Raw genomic sequence first — 12,055 nt, forward strand, 5'->3', positions numbered from 1 at the left:
AGTGAGACAAGCAGTTAGAGTAAGTGACTGACAGAGAGACAGCCAGTGAGTGTGAGTAAGAGACGGGGAGAATAAATGACAGAGACAGACCAGGAAAGTGCGTGAGTGACAGAGACAGCCAGTGAGTATGAGTGAGAGACAGATGGGAGAGTGAGTGACTGAGTGAGAGACAGGCAGGGAGCATGAGTGAGTAACAAAGAGACAGTCAGTGAGTGTGAGAGACAGACAGGGAGAGTCACTGAGAGACAGGAAGATAGAGTGAGTGAGTAATAGACAGGGAGAGATAGATGCATAGATATATATTATTTTCTTGTTAACCAATTCTATTTAGTTATAGCTAAGAGCAGTTATTTGCAACGTCGGGATCCACAGCTAGTATACTATATAGTACATTGGGCATATTACTCCAATAAGTTTGCCCAGAATGGGACATGGACACAATACAGCTTGTTCGCGATATGGCTCCCTGGAAGCCAGAACGCCCCTTTAGGTCCAGAATAGTGGCACGGCAAACACAGTGTAGCCGCACCACAAAACTGGTGAAAACACTGCATAAATACATGTTCACAATGTTTGCATGTTCTTTCCAGTACAAAGTTAGACAGAAAACAGTTTCAAACACTTTAATACATGTTGCCCATTGTCTTGATCGTATTATCCCTGGTTTCATGACCCAGAAGAAAGCCCACCTGTTCCTGATGTATCACAGAAGGAATGAACGGTTGGATTCTCATTGCCAGAAATTTAGAGAATCCGAAGTAGAGTCATCATCTACCAGTATATTGGGGAAGGATCAGAAGTTAGATCATCTCGGATTTTATATAGGTTGGATGAATTCTCCAAATTCTATTCTAAGATCCCATATCCTTTGTGCACTAATCCTTTGCCTTGGCAATTGATGAAGAAGATATTCAGTTGATATTGTGACTTTTTATCCCTGTACGTTACCCTCATAGGTGGGAACCTCCCAACCTGGTGCAAGATATGGCAGGACTTGGCAGAGAATGAACCCTGGGGCACGATTAGTAATTCAGGCACATTGTGTGCCAGCAACTGGAGAATCACGACTGGCACACAATGCTACAAGCAACACATGACTGCAAAATATTGTAATTTAGTTTTTTTTTTATGTGTGTACTTTATTTGTTGTTATTCCACACTTTTAATAAGCATATATTTTTTTAATGCTGAGCAGACTCAATGCCAGGCCTACATGTGTATGGTGACTATGGAAATGTGATTTGTAACACTCTGTCATTTCCAGGGCCGGATTATAGGGGGGGCCCCCATCACTTTGCCTTTAAAGGGGCCTCCACCAAATTTGGGCGATTCAAGCGGTTGCATGACCCGCCAAATCGCCTACAGTATATTTGGGTCCAGCTCTATGGTCTGGTACCCCAATAGACTTCAGTCTAAGGCAGAGTGGCTCTCACTCTGCCATAGAACATCAAAGGTGTACCAAGATGGCGCCACCATCTAAGTACATCTTCGTTGGTATCCTGTGTATAGTTATTATAGGGGTCTGTATATAAATCCATGAACATGAATAAGGGCCCTGCACTGCAAAATATGCAATATCTGGTTCAAAGACACAAAATCAACTACAAGAAAAAAGACGTCTCATCACAACCATGAAGGTGCAATAGATAGATACCGTAAGCTTTATTGTTACAAAAATATAAAAACATTTATTGACAAAGATTACACAATTAAAAACACTTAAAAATCAGTAACAAAGTACATGGGATAAATGGGATAAATTCATCTCTAAACCACCCTGGCTGCAACACAATAAGTATGGTGTTCACAGAGTACACACTAATATGCTCTTTCAAACATCTATTGTCTAAGGCTCAATGCCTGAAAAATCCACTACCCTGCATTGTACACACACAAGTGTAAAGCAAATATCAAGGAATGCATAGAGTCCATGTACAGGTGGAATCATAGTCATATTACCAGTCCGGGAACACTCGCAGCAACCAGGGGGTTAATGTGCCCCACTGGTTCTGTCACTCACAGCGACTTCATCAGGAGAAGTAAGTGTAAAGAGTCTATATGGTGACTTATATAGCAAAAAGGGGGTCTCCTCATCTTTGACAATTCAGCCCGCCTTGGTCTAACAAACCGGAAGTGAGCTGTGCCGTACTTCCGTTAGTGCACATGCGCACCAACATAGGTGAGTGAACAACAGATTCCAATCAATGCGCACTTCCGGTTTGTTAGACCCCCATTGTTAATGCTGGGGGTGCATATGGTGATTACTGGGGGCTTTATATAGTTATTATTGGGGGCTGTATATAGTTATTGTTAGGCTGTATACAGTGATTACTGGGCGGGCTGTATATAATTATTGCTAGGAGGTTGTATATAGTTATTTTAAGGAGGCCGTATATAGTTATTATAGGGGCTGTATATAGTTATAGGCAGCTGTATATAGTTATAGGGAGGCTGTATATAGGTATTATAGGGAGGCTGTATACAGTTATAGGGGTTGTATATAGTCATTATAGGGAGACTGTATATAGTTATTATAGGGGGTTGTGTATAGATATAGGGAGGCTGTATATAGTTATTTCTGGGGACTGTATATAGTGATTACTAGGGGCTATAAATTGTGATCACTGGTGGCTGTATATATTGATTGATGGGGGATGTATATAGTGAATACTGGGAGCTGAATATAGTTATTTCTGGGGGGCTGTATATAGTTATAGCATGGGGCTGTATATAGTGATTACATGGGGCTATATGTACTGATTACAGGGTGAATGTATATATTTATTGCAGAGGGGCTGCATATGGTGATATAGTTACTTGGGGCTGTATATAGTAATTACTTGGGGCTAAATATAGTGATTACTTGGAACTGTATATATTGGGAGCTGCATATAGTTATTACTGGGAAGGCTGTATATAGTTATTTCTGGGGGGCTGTAAACAGTGATTGCTATTCCCTGTCTGGGCTACATTCAATAGGGGCCTCCACCAGCCTTAATCCGGCCCTGGTCATTTCTGTTTGTATAATTCTGTACATTCACTGTGCATTGTCTGTAATGTGTTTGCTGACTCCTTTCCTCTTCAACAAACTCTCCCTCCCCATCCCAGTGACTTTTCTTATACAGTAGGAAAGAGATTGGACCTATTTTTTACATACTGTACAGTTAAATCTCAAACTTGACTTTTATTAAATACAATATAACTAAAATCAAGTTGTTATAAACTTTCCATGGTATAAGACCATCAGTTAGGAAAAAGGATAAATAAGACATGTGGAAATGTGGTAATAAATGTGATAAAATATTAAATTACGGTACCCCATTTCTACATCTCTTTTTATGCTTATTCTTAACTGATAGTTTAGAACTTTTCATGGTAGAAGAGCACTTGATTTTAGCTATATTTTATATAATAAAAGTTAAGTGTTAGTGATAAAAGGGATAATTTTCACTACGGGCATTTGACTGTATTTTCTTGTAGAGCACTTTCATTCATTTTTGTTTCTTTATAGATTTTTTTCATACATTTAGTTCAATTCTATTCTTCTAATCTATATACAAACACCATTAAGCTATATATTGTGTTGTTTAAACAGAATTTTTTTTTAATTTTGTGTTAATGTCAGTGTTTTCTGAAATGACACATTTTCCTGTGCTTAATGTGACCATACATTTTATTCTAAAGTCGATCAAAATAAAATAATCCAAATGTTCCAAATGGAACGCTTGTTGGGTGAAATTCAGATGCAAGCAATCATGATCCAGGAAATAATTTGGTTTCCAACTTTCGTCTTATTTTCCTTTGTCTATGTAACTTTTCTTAAAAATCAATTTATCATCAATTTAGATTGTTTTACTCATTAATCACTTTTGTAATCTTTTTTTTTTATCTGTCTCTAATCTCTTTTGCCATATATTGAGTGTATAGTACCTAAAACCATGCCATACTGTATATCAGATTAAAGATGAGATTCTCATATTTCAAATTGTATCAGTTTTAAAGAAATGGATTTAAAGACATAAGGGCATATTTATCAGGGCCTGTGCACCACGTCAGTGGCGTAGAGGCCCTGAAATAATCACAAATGCTAGCTTATTAGTATCTTTTGGGCACTTGCAATTATTTAGCCGACTCCGCCACCTTCACGGGATGGTTTGCGTCAGGAAACAAAATTTCAGGACAAATATATTTTTACAATAAAGCTGTGATAAGGCTAACCGGAATTGGATGACAGAATGAAACCTTTCCAAGAAATGACTACATGTAATGCATAGGCGCCTTCTTGTTTTTCATTAATGGTGTGCATGCATTGACCAGGGACCCAGAGAATGCATAAGAAGAGGACAGGATTCTGGTCACCATGTTAAATTACCTGATAGTAGATACTTAATACTCACCTCCCCTTCCCCTCCCAGTAAACTTATTTTAGTATGTTTTTGAACCGCTGCATTTAGTGGAAAAAAAATCTTTTCTTAATATGCAAACAAGGCTGAAGTCTTCTGCTGAGTGCCTCCTGGCTCCGTTGCTAAATAATTTATTCATGCCCTTTGGCCCAACTGGCACTCCTACACAAAGTTCAGAGAGACACAGGCTCAATTCAAGCACTATGCGCGATCATAGCATTCCCTCTACAATTCTCACACTCCCCGTCGGGTATTGTAGGGAAAGCTAAAATGGTGCATAGCTTGAGCATTGCAGAGATAGCCGGTGACCTCACTGGCTCTCTGAACAATTTGTAGGCCTGCCAGTTGGGCTGGAGGGCATGAATAAATTATTTAGCGGAAGAGTCAAGAGGTGCTCTGCAGAGCACCTCTAGCTCATGTGCATATTTAAAAAACTGAAAACATAAGAAGTTTACTGCTGATGTGGATGGGACGGGGAGGTGAGTAAGCCTTTACCATCTACCAAGTAGAGTAAGCCTCTACCATCCGGTAATCTGATGGTAGGTGTGCTTTAAATAAATTATTTGTAATGTGCTGCAATGTAAGTATATTGGCTACTGATCTCAGAATACAGCAATGAAATATTGATAAAACCATTCCTGCACCCGCAGGTGCTGCTGCTCCATTCAGCTTTATGGGGTGAACCTACTCCTGGCAGCTGTCTGGTGAGGGAAGGAGAAAGTTGATGGGTAATATCTCATAAGCTTTTCCTTTACAGGGAATAGAAAAGCAGCTACTTCGACTCCAGTGACTACAGTGTTACAAGCAGATAAATAGGCCATCACTGTTACATCTGTAGGGATCTCTTGCTGAGTAATTCAATGGTGCTCTTACAGGCAGGTGTGCATGGTACCACAGCTCAGACTTGCCCTGTGATAATAGTTACTAAGTGTCTTCAAGCAAATAATCAGTAATGTATCCTAGACTTTTGTTTTCTTATTGTTCAGATATATGAGTAGAAGATATCACAAAAAGTTCTTCGAAAATTAGAAACTTATTTTAGATCATTTCAGATATAACTGCTGTATAAAACAAGTTATAAAGGTGTGTTACAAACTACCATTCCTTAAAACCTTTTCTTCTCTGCACTTTGTAAAGGAGACATTTTGGACTTGGAGAAAACTTTGTATTAGATGTCTCCAGACCTTTTGTATTACTATAACACTTGGAAGCGCAGATGAGTGATAGGAATCCAATCACAAGCTTATCACCTGCAATGTCACCATGCTTTAAAATAGAGAAGCCGACATGCTTTCTAATTCATGGCCTATCATTTCTTCTAGCAGACCTGTAGCCACTGTCACAGCAAGGTAGTTTATCTGTGGCTAATGTGTGCTGTGACATAAATAAGGTTTCCTTTGTTGGCTTAGAGGAATCTGCGTTTGCTGATTAGCAGGGTTGCCCATTAACGGGGCATGATTTGTGTAAAACTAATAAGAGTAGGATTGGACTGTATCTTGTAGTCTATGTGTAAAGTCAACCCTAAAATAATTTATAGTGTCTGTTTTACCGCTAAAGATAAAAGGCGATTATCTTGCTCTAACAAACTCAAAGAAACAGATGGCAGAGATGAAAGCTTCCCAGTTAAAGGGCTTTTATTTCCCTTGATTTTGTTTTGTCTCTTACAAAGTTTCAAATCATAACTGAAGTTGCGGTGACAAAGTTACAAATTATAAGTTCAGACGCAGCGTCATCCACTATTGAACACTCTTATCTGAAATTAAATAGTAGCTCTCAGTACAATCTGGAAAACAGCTGTAACAAATCTAATGCCAGTAATTTTTCCCGACTTCATGCCCACAGATAAGTAGCAAGGACATCTACTCGACAGAAAGTCAGTGTGCTAATGTAACTCTGTAACTATAAGAGCCCTCATTTACAACATTATGTGAATTGCTACACAATGTCATAACCCTCAGTGACCACGTAATGTCTGGGGTATCCTCCAGACAACTATACATTTTATGGCAATGCAATAAGTAGTTTAACAGAAATACTTTTAGGTCTGAAGAATTATATCTTTAGAAAGGTTCCTTATCAGCAATGAACAACAATCAACAACTTTTCTATGTACACACTGATGTCAGTGTAACATTTTCAGTATTTAGCTGATTGCAAACCCATTTATAACAATAAATCATTCCTCTTACCTATTTAGTTTATAACTGTGGTGCTTATTGCGACCCAGCGATGCCAGGTCTATTAACTCAGTGAGGCTAAAGAACGCCAAGAGCACTGGAACATATAACGAGTTTCTCTAAATTTCCTCTTGAGACTCTGAATATTTACATACTGCTAATCTCAGTTTGATTGGACTAATTGCATGGTTAAGAGAAGCTAGTCATACTGTTCCAATATTACCGGATGTTGAAGCTCTGCTCAGTGGCATCTATGACACTTAATAAGAACAACTGATAACATTCTGACATCTAATGCAATGTCAGCTATAATAGCTTGGTGCTTAAGAGTAGGTTAAAAACTAAAATAACATCTTGCTGGTCCTAAGGAAAACACTCCAGAACTGTTCTGAATTCCACTCTGGAAGTTCCCCCTCTTTTCTTTTTTAAATATATTTATGGTAATGGTCCCATTTACAGAGCACCTCTCATTAATAACACAAGCTGCTCCTTCTGGTTCCCATAGCATATGTTAACTATTGCCCACACTGTTTTTAGCTAAAAAGAAATTTTAGTTCCTATCCCCAAAAAATGAAAGCCTACCTGGTATCCTGCAGGAGCAGCGTGTCTCAAAGGCTTGTGTTATTCATGCGAGTCACTGTGTGTGCCCATGTCGCCGGTATCTCCTTCATGCCCCTCGTGACTAACTGATCCTGCTGGTAGGCTTATAAAGGTCATTTTCTGGGGATAGAAACTATACATTTTAAGCTAAAAACAGTGTGGGCATGAAGTTTTTGCATTGTGCTATGGAAAACTGTCATTATATTTATTAGTGAAAATTTGGTCTCAGTTTCCTGTTAATTCGCCATTCTTTAATTAAAATCACCATGAGAATGATGAGCATCCCTAGTAGTCGACCTCTTGGGATGTTATTGCTTTATTGACTATTTGATTAACAATCACTACAGCATAAAACTTATTGTATGATTATTTTACAACAACCAAAAAAATTAAAACGCTTTACATGATGCACAGTCCATGAGAAGGTAGAGGTTATTTTCAAAAAACCGATGGGCAGAGAATTTAGAACCAATATTTGTATGTCCAAATGTGAATGTATTTGTGAATAATTGAAACATCTACCTTCTAAAGTAACACATGACAATTTGACTCATCATATCATCAGTGATATGAGAATTGAAGAAAGTGAAAATTGTAGTTACAAAACTTGTGGACGAGGCTGGCAAGCTAGTTATATGGCCTTCTCAGATGTATGAGCAAGAAGCTAAGAGACAACTTCAGTATACATGATATGAAAAAAAGTGCACTGAAATCATTTTGCCAACAGCAAACATTACACATGATATTTCTGTCCTTCCTAGCCCAGTACATGCCAGCAGTTCTAGGTCCTGGTCTCCCTATCCATAGCCAAGTATCTTTTCCCTAGAGTGGAGGTCTGAATCTTCCCCAGTCAGTAGTTTGGAATCTATTAATTTGATCTGCGCTGATTTAATTTACTTATCTATAATAATATACTTATTCCTTCTTTTAATTGACTACCTTCTTTTAATTTTAATTAAACAACTACTCATAATATACAATATATAAATATATCTCAATGGTCTACAGTGCTTTCTATGAAGAAAATCTTGATCCCAAATTTTTACATCGGGCGCACAATCTTGTTGAATCGCGTCAGACTTCACCCTCGTTGGACAACGCACCTCGGGGATCGCGCAGGGACCAGGTAAGTAAATGTGCCCCATTGTTTCCCATCAGATCTAAGTTAATTTTAATCATGAAAGCAAGTTTAACTGTGGACCACTTCTCCTCTGTCCACACAACATGCTCTTCAGCATAGGTGAGTGTAACCTTTTGATTCTTTTTGCTAATGAGAGGTTTGGTCACTGCAGTGTGGGCTTTTAGTCCAAATGCTCTTAAAGATCAAGACACTTTATGATGAGACAGATCCTTACCCTGTTCACTGCTGAACCGGTGAGCAATTACAGCTGTAGTGTTGAAATAATGGGAGATTCTTTGCATTATCTAGACCTCTTTTTTGTTAGTCTTTAGAGGGTGAACAGCCTTCTTGGGGGACTTGAATGACTTTGTGATGTTGTAAAGCGTTGAGTGTGGGGAGTTTATGATAGGCTATTGGTTGATCGTAGATAAGGGTAGCTATAAACTCTGGCAGGAAGCCAAAGCGCTCTAGAGTTGCAAACAAATAGAGCTAAAGAACCGTATTGAAAGCTTTTTCTATATCTAGAGAAAGAATTAGTAGGGGGTCGTTTGAGGGATTTGCAGAATGTATGATGTTTAGGTTATTTCGGATATTTTGTGTTTCTTGGCGGGATGGTATGAAGCCCACTTGATCTCTATGGATCGATGCTGGGAAGAATAGGTTAATGCTTTGTGCTAATATGGAGGTATACAATTTCAAATCCAAATTTAGTAGGGAAATGGGCCTATAGTTACCTGGCTCAATGGGATCTTTATTTGGCTTGGGTATAACCGTTACATGTGCAAGGTAAAGATTTTGTGACATTTGTTCTCTGTCCCTGATGTTTTTTCTGGAGAGAAGTGGCTTCTTTGCTGCCCTCCTAGACACCAGGCCTTGTTCCAAGAGTCTCCGCCTCACAGTGCGTGCAGATGCACTCATTCCTGAGGAAGCTCTGCACTGCTGGTAGCCTGATCCCATAGCTGAAACACCTTTAAAGAGGCGGTCCTGGTGCTTGCTGGTCCTTCTTGGGCGCCCTGGAGTCTTTTTGCCAACAATGAAACCTGTCTCCTTGAATTCCTTGATGATGCGATAGATTGTTAACTATGTTGCAATCTTTCTAGCTGCGATACTCTTCCCTGTTAGGCTAGTTTTGTGCTGTGCAATGATGACTGCACGTGTTTCTTTAGAGATAACCATGGTTAACAGAAGAGAAACAATAATGCCAAGCACCAGCCTCCTTTTAAAGTGTCCAGTGGTGTGATTCTTACTTAATCATGACAGATTGATCTCCAGCCCTGTCCTCATCAACATCCACACCTGTGTTACAGGAGCAATCACTGAAACGATGTTAGCTGCTCCCTTTAAGGCAGGCCTGCAATGAAGTGGAAATGTTAAGCAAATATTCACTTTGCAATTAATTGCTGTTAAGCTGATCACTCTTTATAACATTCTGGAGTATATGCAATTTGCCATTATCAAACCTGATGCAGTAGACTTTGTAAAAATTAACATTTGTATAATTCTCAAAACTTTTGGCCACGACTGTAGAGGGGCCCAGTGGCAATGATAGTTACAATCTTGTCATGTGTAACCACCCACAAAGAGCTGCATAAAACTGGGAGTTCCCTTTCATAAAGAACGTGGATAATTTAGATCCACAGAGTTATCCTCTACCCTGCGCTACAGATGTAGTAGAGCTGAACTTTTGGCAGACCTGGTGAGCCTTCTACATGTAAGCTTCTATGATTGGGCACATGTCTACTGTCTTCTGATGGTTTGTGTTTTAACTTGTTGCCGCTTTGTAGAATATATTTTCTCTTTCCAGATAAAAACTTCCAGTCACCCCCTGACATTGCAGCCGAGACGGCAGAAGTTCTTGGCAATGCCAGTTCCTGCACTTTGCCCCCAAAAGAAGTCAACGCCAAAAATCTTGTTGATATCCATAACCTCCAAATTAAAAAGACCCTTGGAGAGGGGGTATTTGGAACAGTAAGTGGCCAGAAACTTATTTTACTTCCTGTTATCACACACAGGCAGGCGGGGTGTGTGTCTCCCTAATGCTCCGTCTTATGTTTCCACCTAGATCTTAATGTAGGCCGCATGTCCAGTCCAAGGGTCCCAAATCTACTGCAATTTGGTTACAGTACCATTTCCCCATGCAATGGATTTTTCATAGCTATATGTGACATTAATCTCTTTGTGCAAGTCTTTTATAGTGGGGATCGTTGTGCTTTTCCAGTTGCGTGCTAAGAGTAATATTGCCATGGTGAGTATTTTGCATACTAAAATTCTGTGAGATATGTGAATTTCCCTTAGGTCTAATGATACTAGAGCTATAGCTAACCTGCCTTTTATTGTTCTTCCTAATAGTGTAGCTATTACTTGAAACATATTTTCCCAATATTTCTGTATGTGGGGACATTGATGTGCTGTATTTTTGACCCTTGCTGGTTTATCCCCTAGGTCAGGTTATATACACATAGGACTACACAATGACCTTGACATTTAGGAGATTGTGTTACGTTCTCTAATTTTTATCTTCATTGTAAATAATAGTTTTGTGTCCTATTTTGATTGTAGTGTATTTCATGTAATATATTCCAGGTGATGTTTTATATGTAAAGCGATATTGGAATATTTTGAAAGTGGCTCATTAATCTGTCTAATTTAATTGCAGAATTGTGAAATGGTTGGCATCTTTCTTCTCCATTTCAGATGAAAAAAAAGGCTATTAACCTGAGGAGAATACCACTGTAGCCCATAAAAGGTGCTATAATGAGATAAAGCAGGTAATTATAATATTAATTGTCTGCCTTTGTTAGCAAACTCATAATAATGTCCTACCCTATATATTTTCCCATTTAGAATCTGGTGACATTAAAGATAGAATATAGAAAAAAATTATATGCACTCAAATAAAGTACACAGCTTGGAAACAGGCTTTTCACATTATAAATTTACTGCTTTCCAATCTACTTTATGGTGAAAATATTTTCTAACTATTGTGTAGAATGAGCAAATACTGATCTTGTATACAGATTGTCAGGCCTCTGAGTCTGTGGACCCTCTGGACCACCACGAGAGATGGTACTAGCTGACACCTGGGACCGGAGTCTAAGTGGCACCTGGTCTTCACCAGAGTCCGCCGCAAAGCGGGAGGGACTTGCTGTGGCGGGGTACCACCAGGTCATTCCACAGGTGCGACTAGCCTGCGGTGGCAGCCGAGGTAGCAATGCAGGAGACAGTCTGTACCTGGGGTGACATCGGGAGAACACAGGAATACAGGATACACAGGAGCACAGGATACACAGGAGGACTTTCTCTTCAGTGAATGGCTTGAAGATCCTGCGGGGAATGATTGGAGTCGCCTGATTAAATGCATTTCCAAAAGTGACCAGCACCAATCAGCTGTGCGCTGGCCCTTTAAATCTTGAAGTACCACCGCACGCGCACCCTAGGGAGCGGGGCCTAGTCTGGACGGGAGCATGAGCGTGGAGAGGTAAGTCCACAACAGTGGGAGCGGAGCCGGGGCAGCGGAGAGGAGCATGGATGCACCCGTGATCCGCGATATGGATTGCGGGGATGCCCGTGCCCATGACGCCCCCCCCCTTTTGTCTCCCCCTCTTCTTCTTGGTCCCAAGAAACCTCTGGAGGAAAGTTCGAACTAAAATGTTCTCTTCGGGCTCCCAGGTTCTCTCCTTAGGCTGAACCCCTTATAGTCTACAAGAAAGAACCGCTTACCACTCGATCTTCATGCCCAGAACCGCCTTAACTTC

Source organism: Engystomops pustulosus, chromosome 3 (genome assembly GCF_040894005.1).
Source record: "Engystomops pustulosus chromosome 3, aEngPut4.maternal, whole genome shotgun sequence".
Classification (NCBI taxonomy): Eukaryota; Metazoa; Chordata; class Amphibia; order Anura; family Leptodactylidae; genus Engystomops; species Engystomops pustulosus.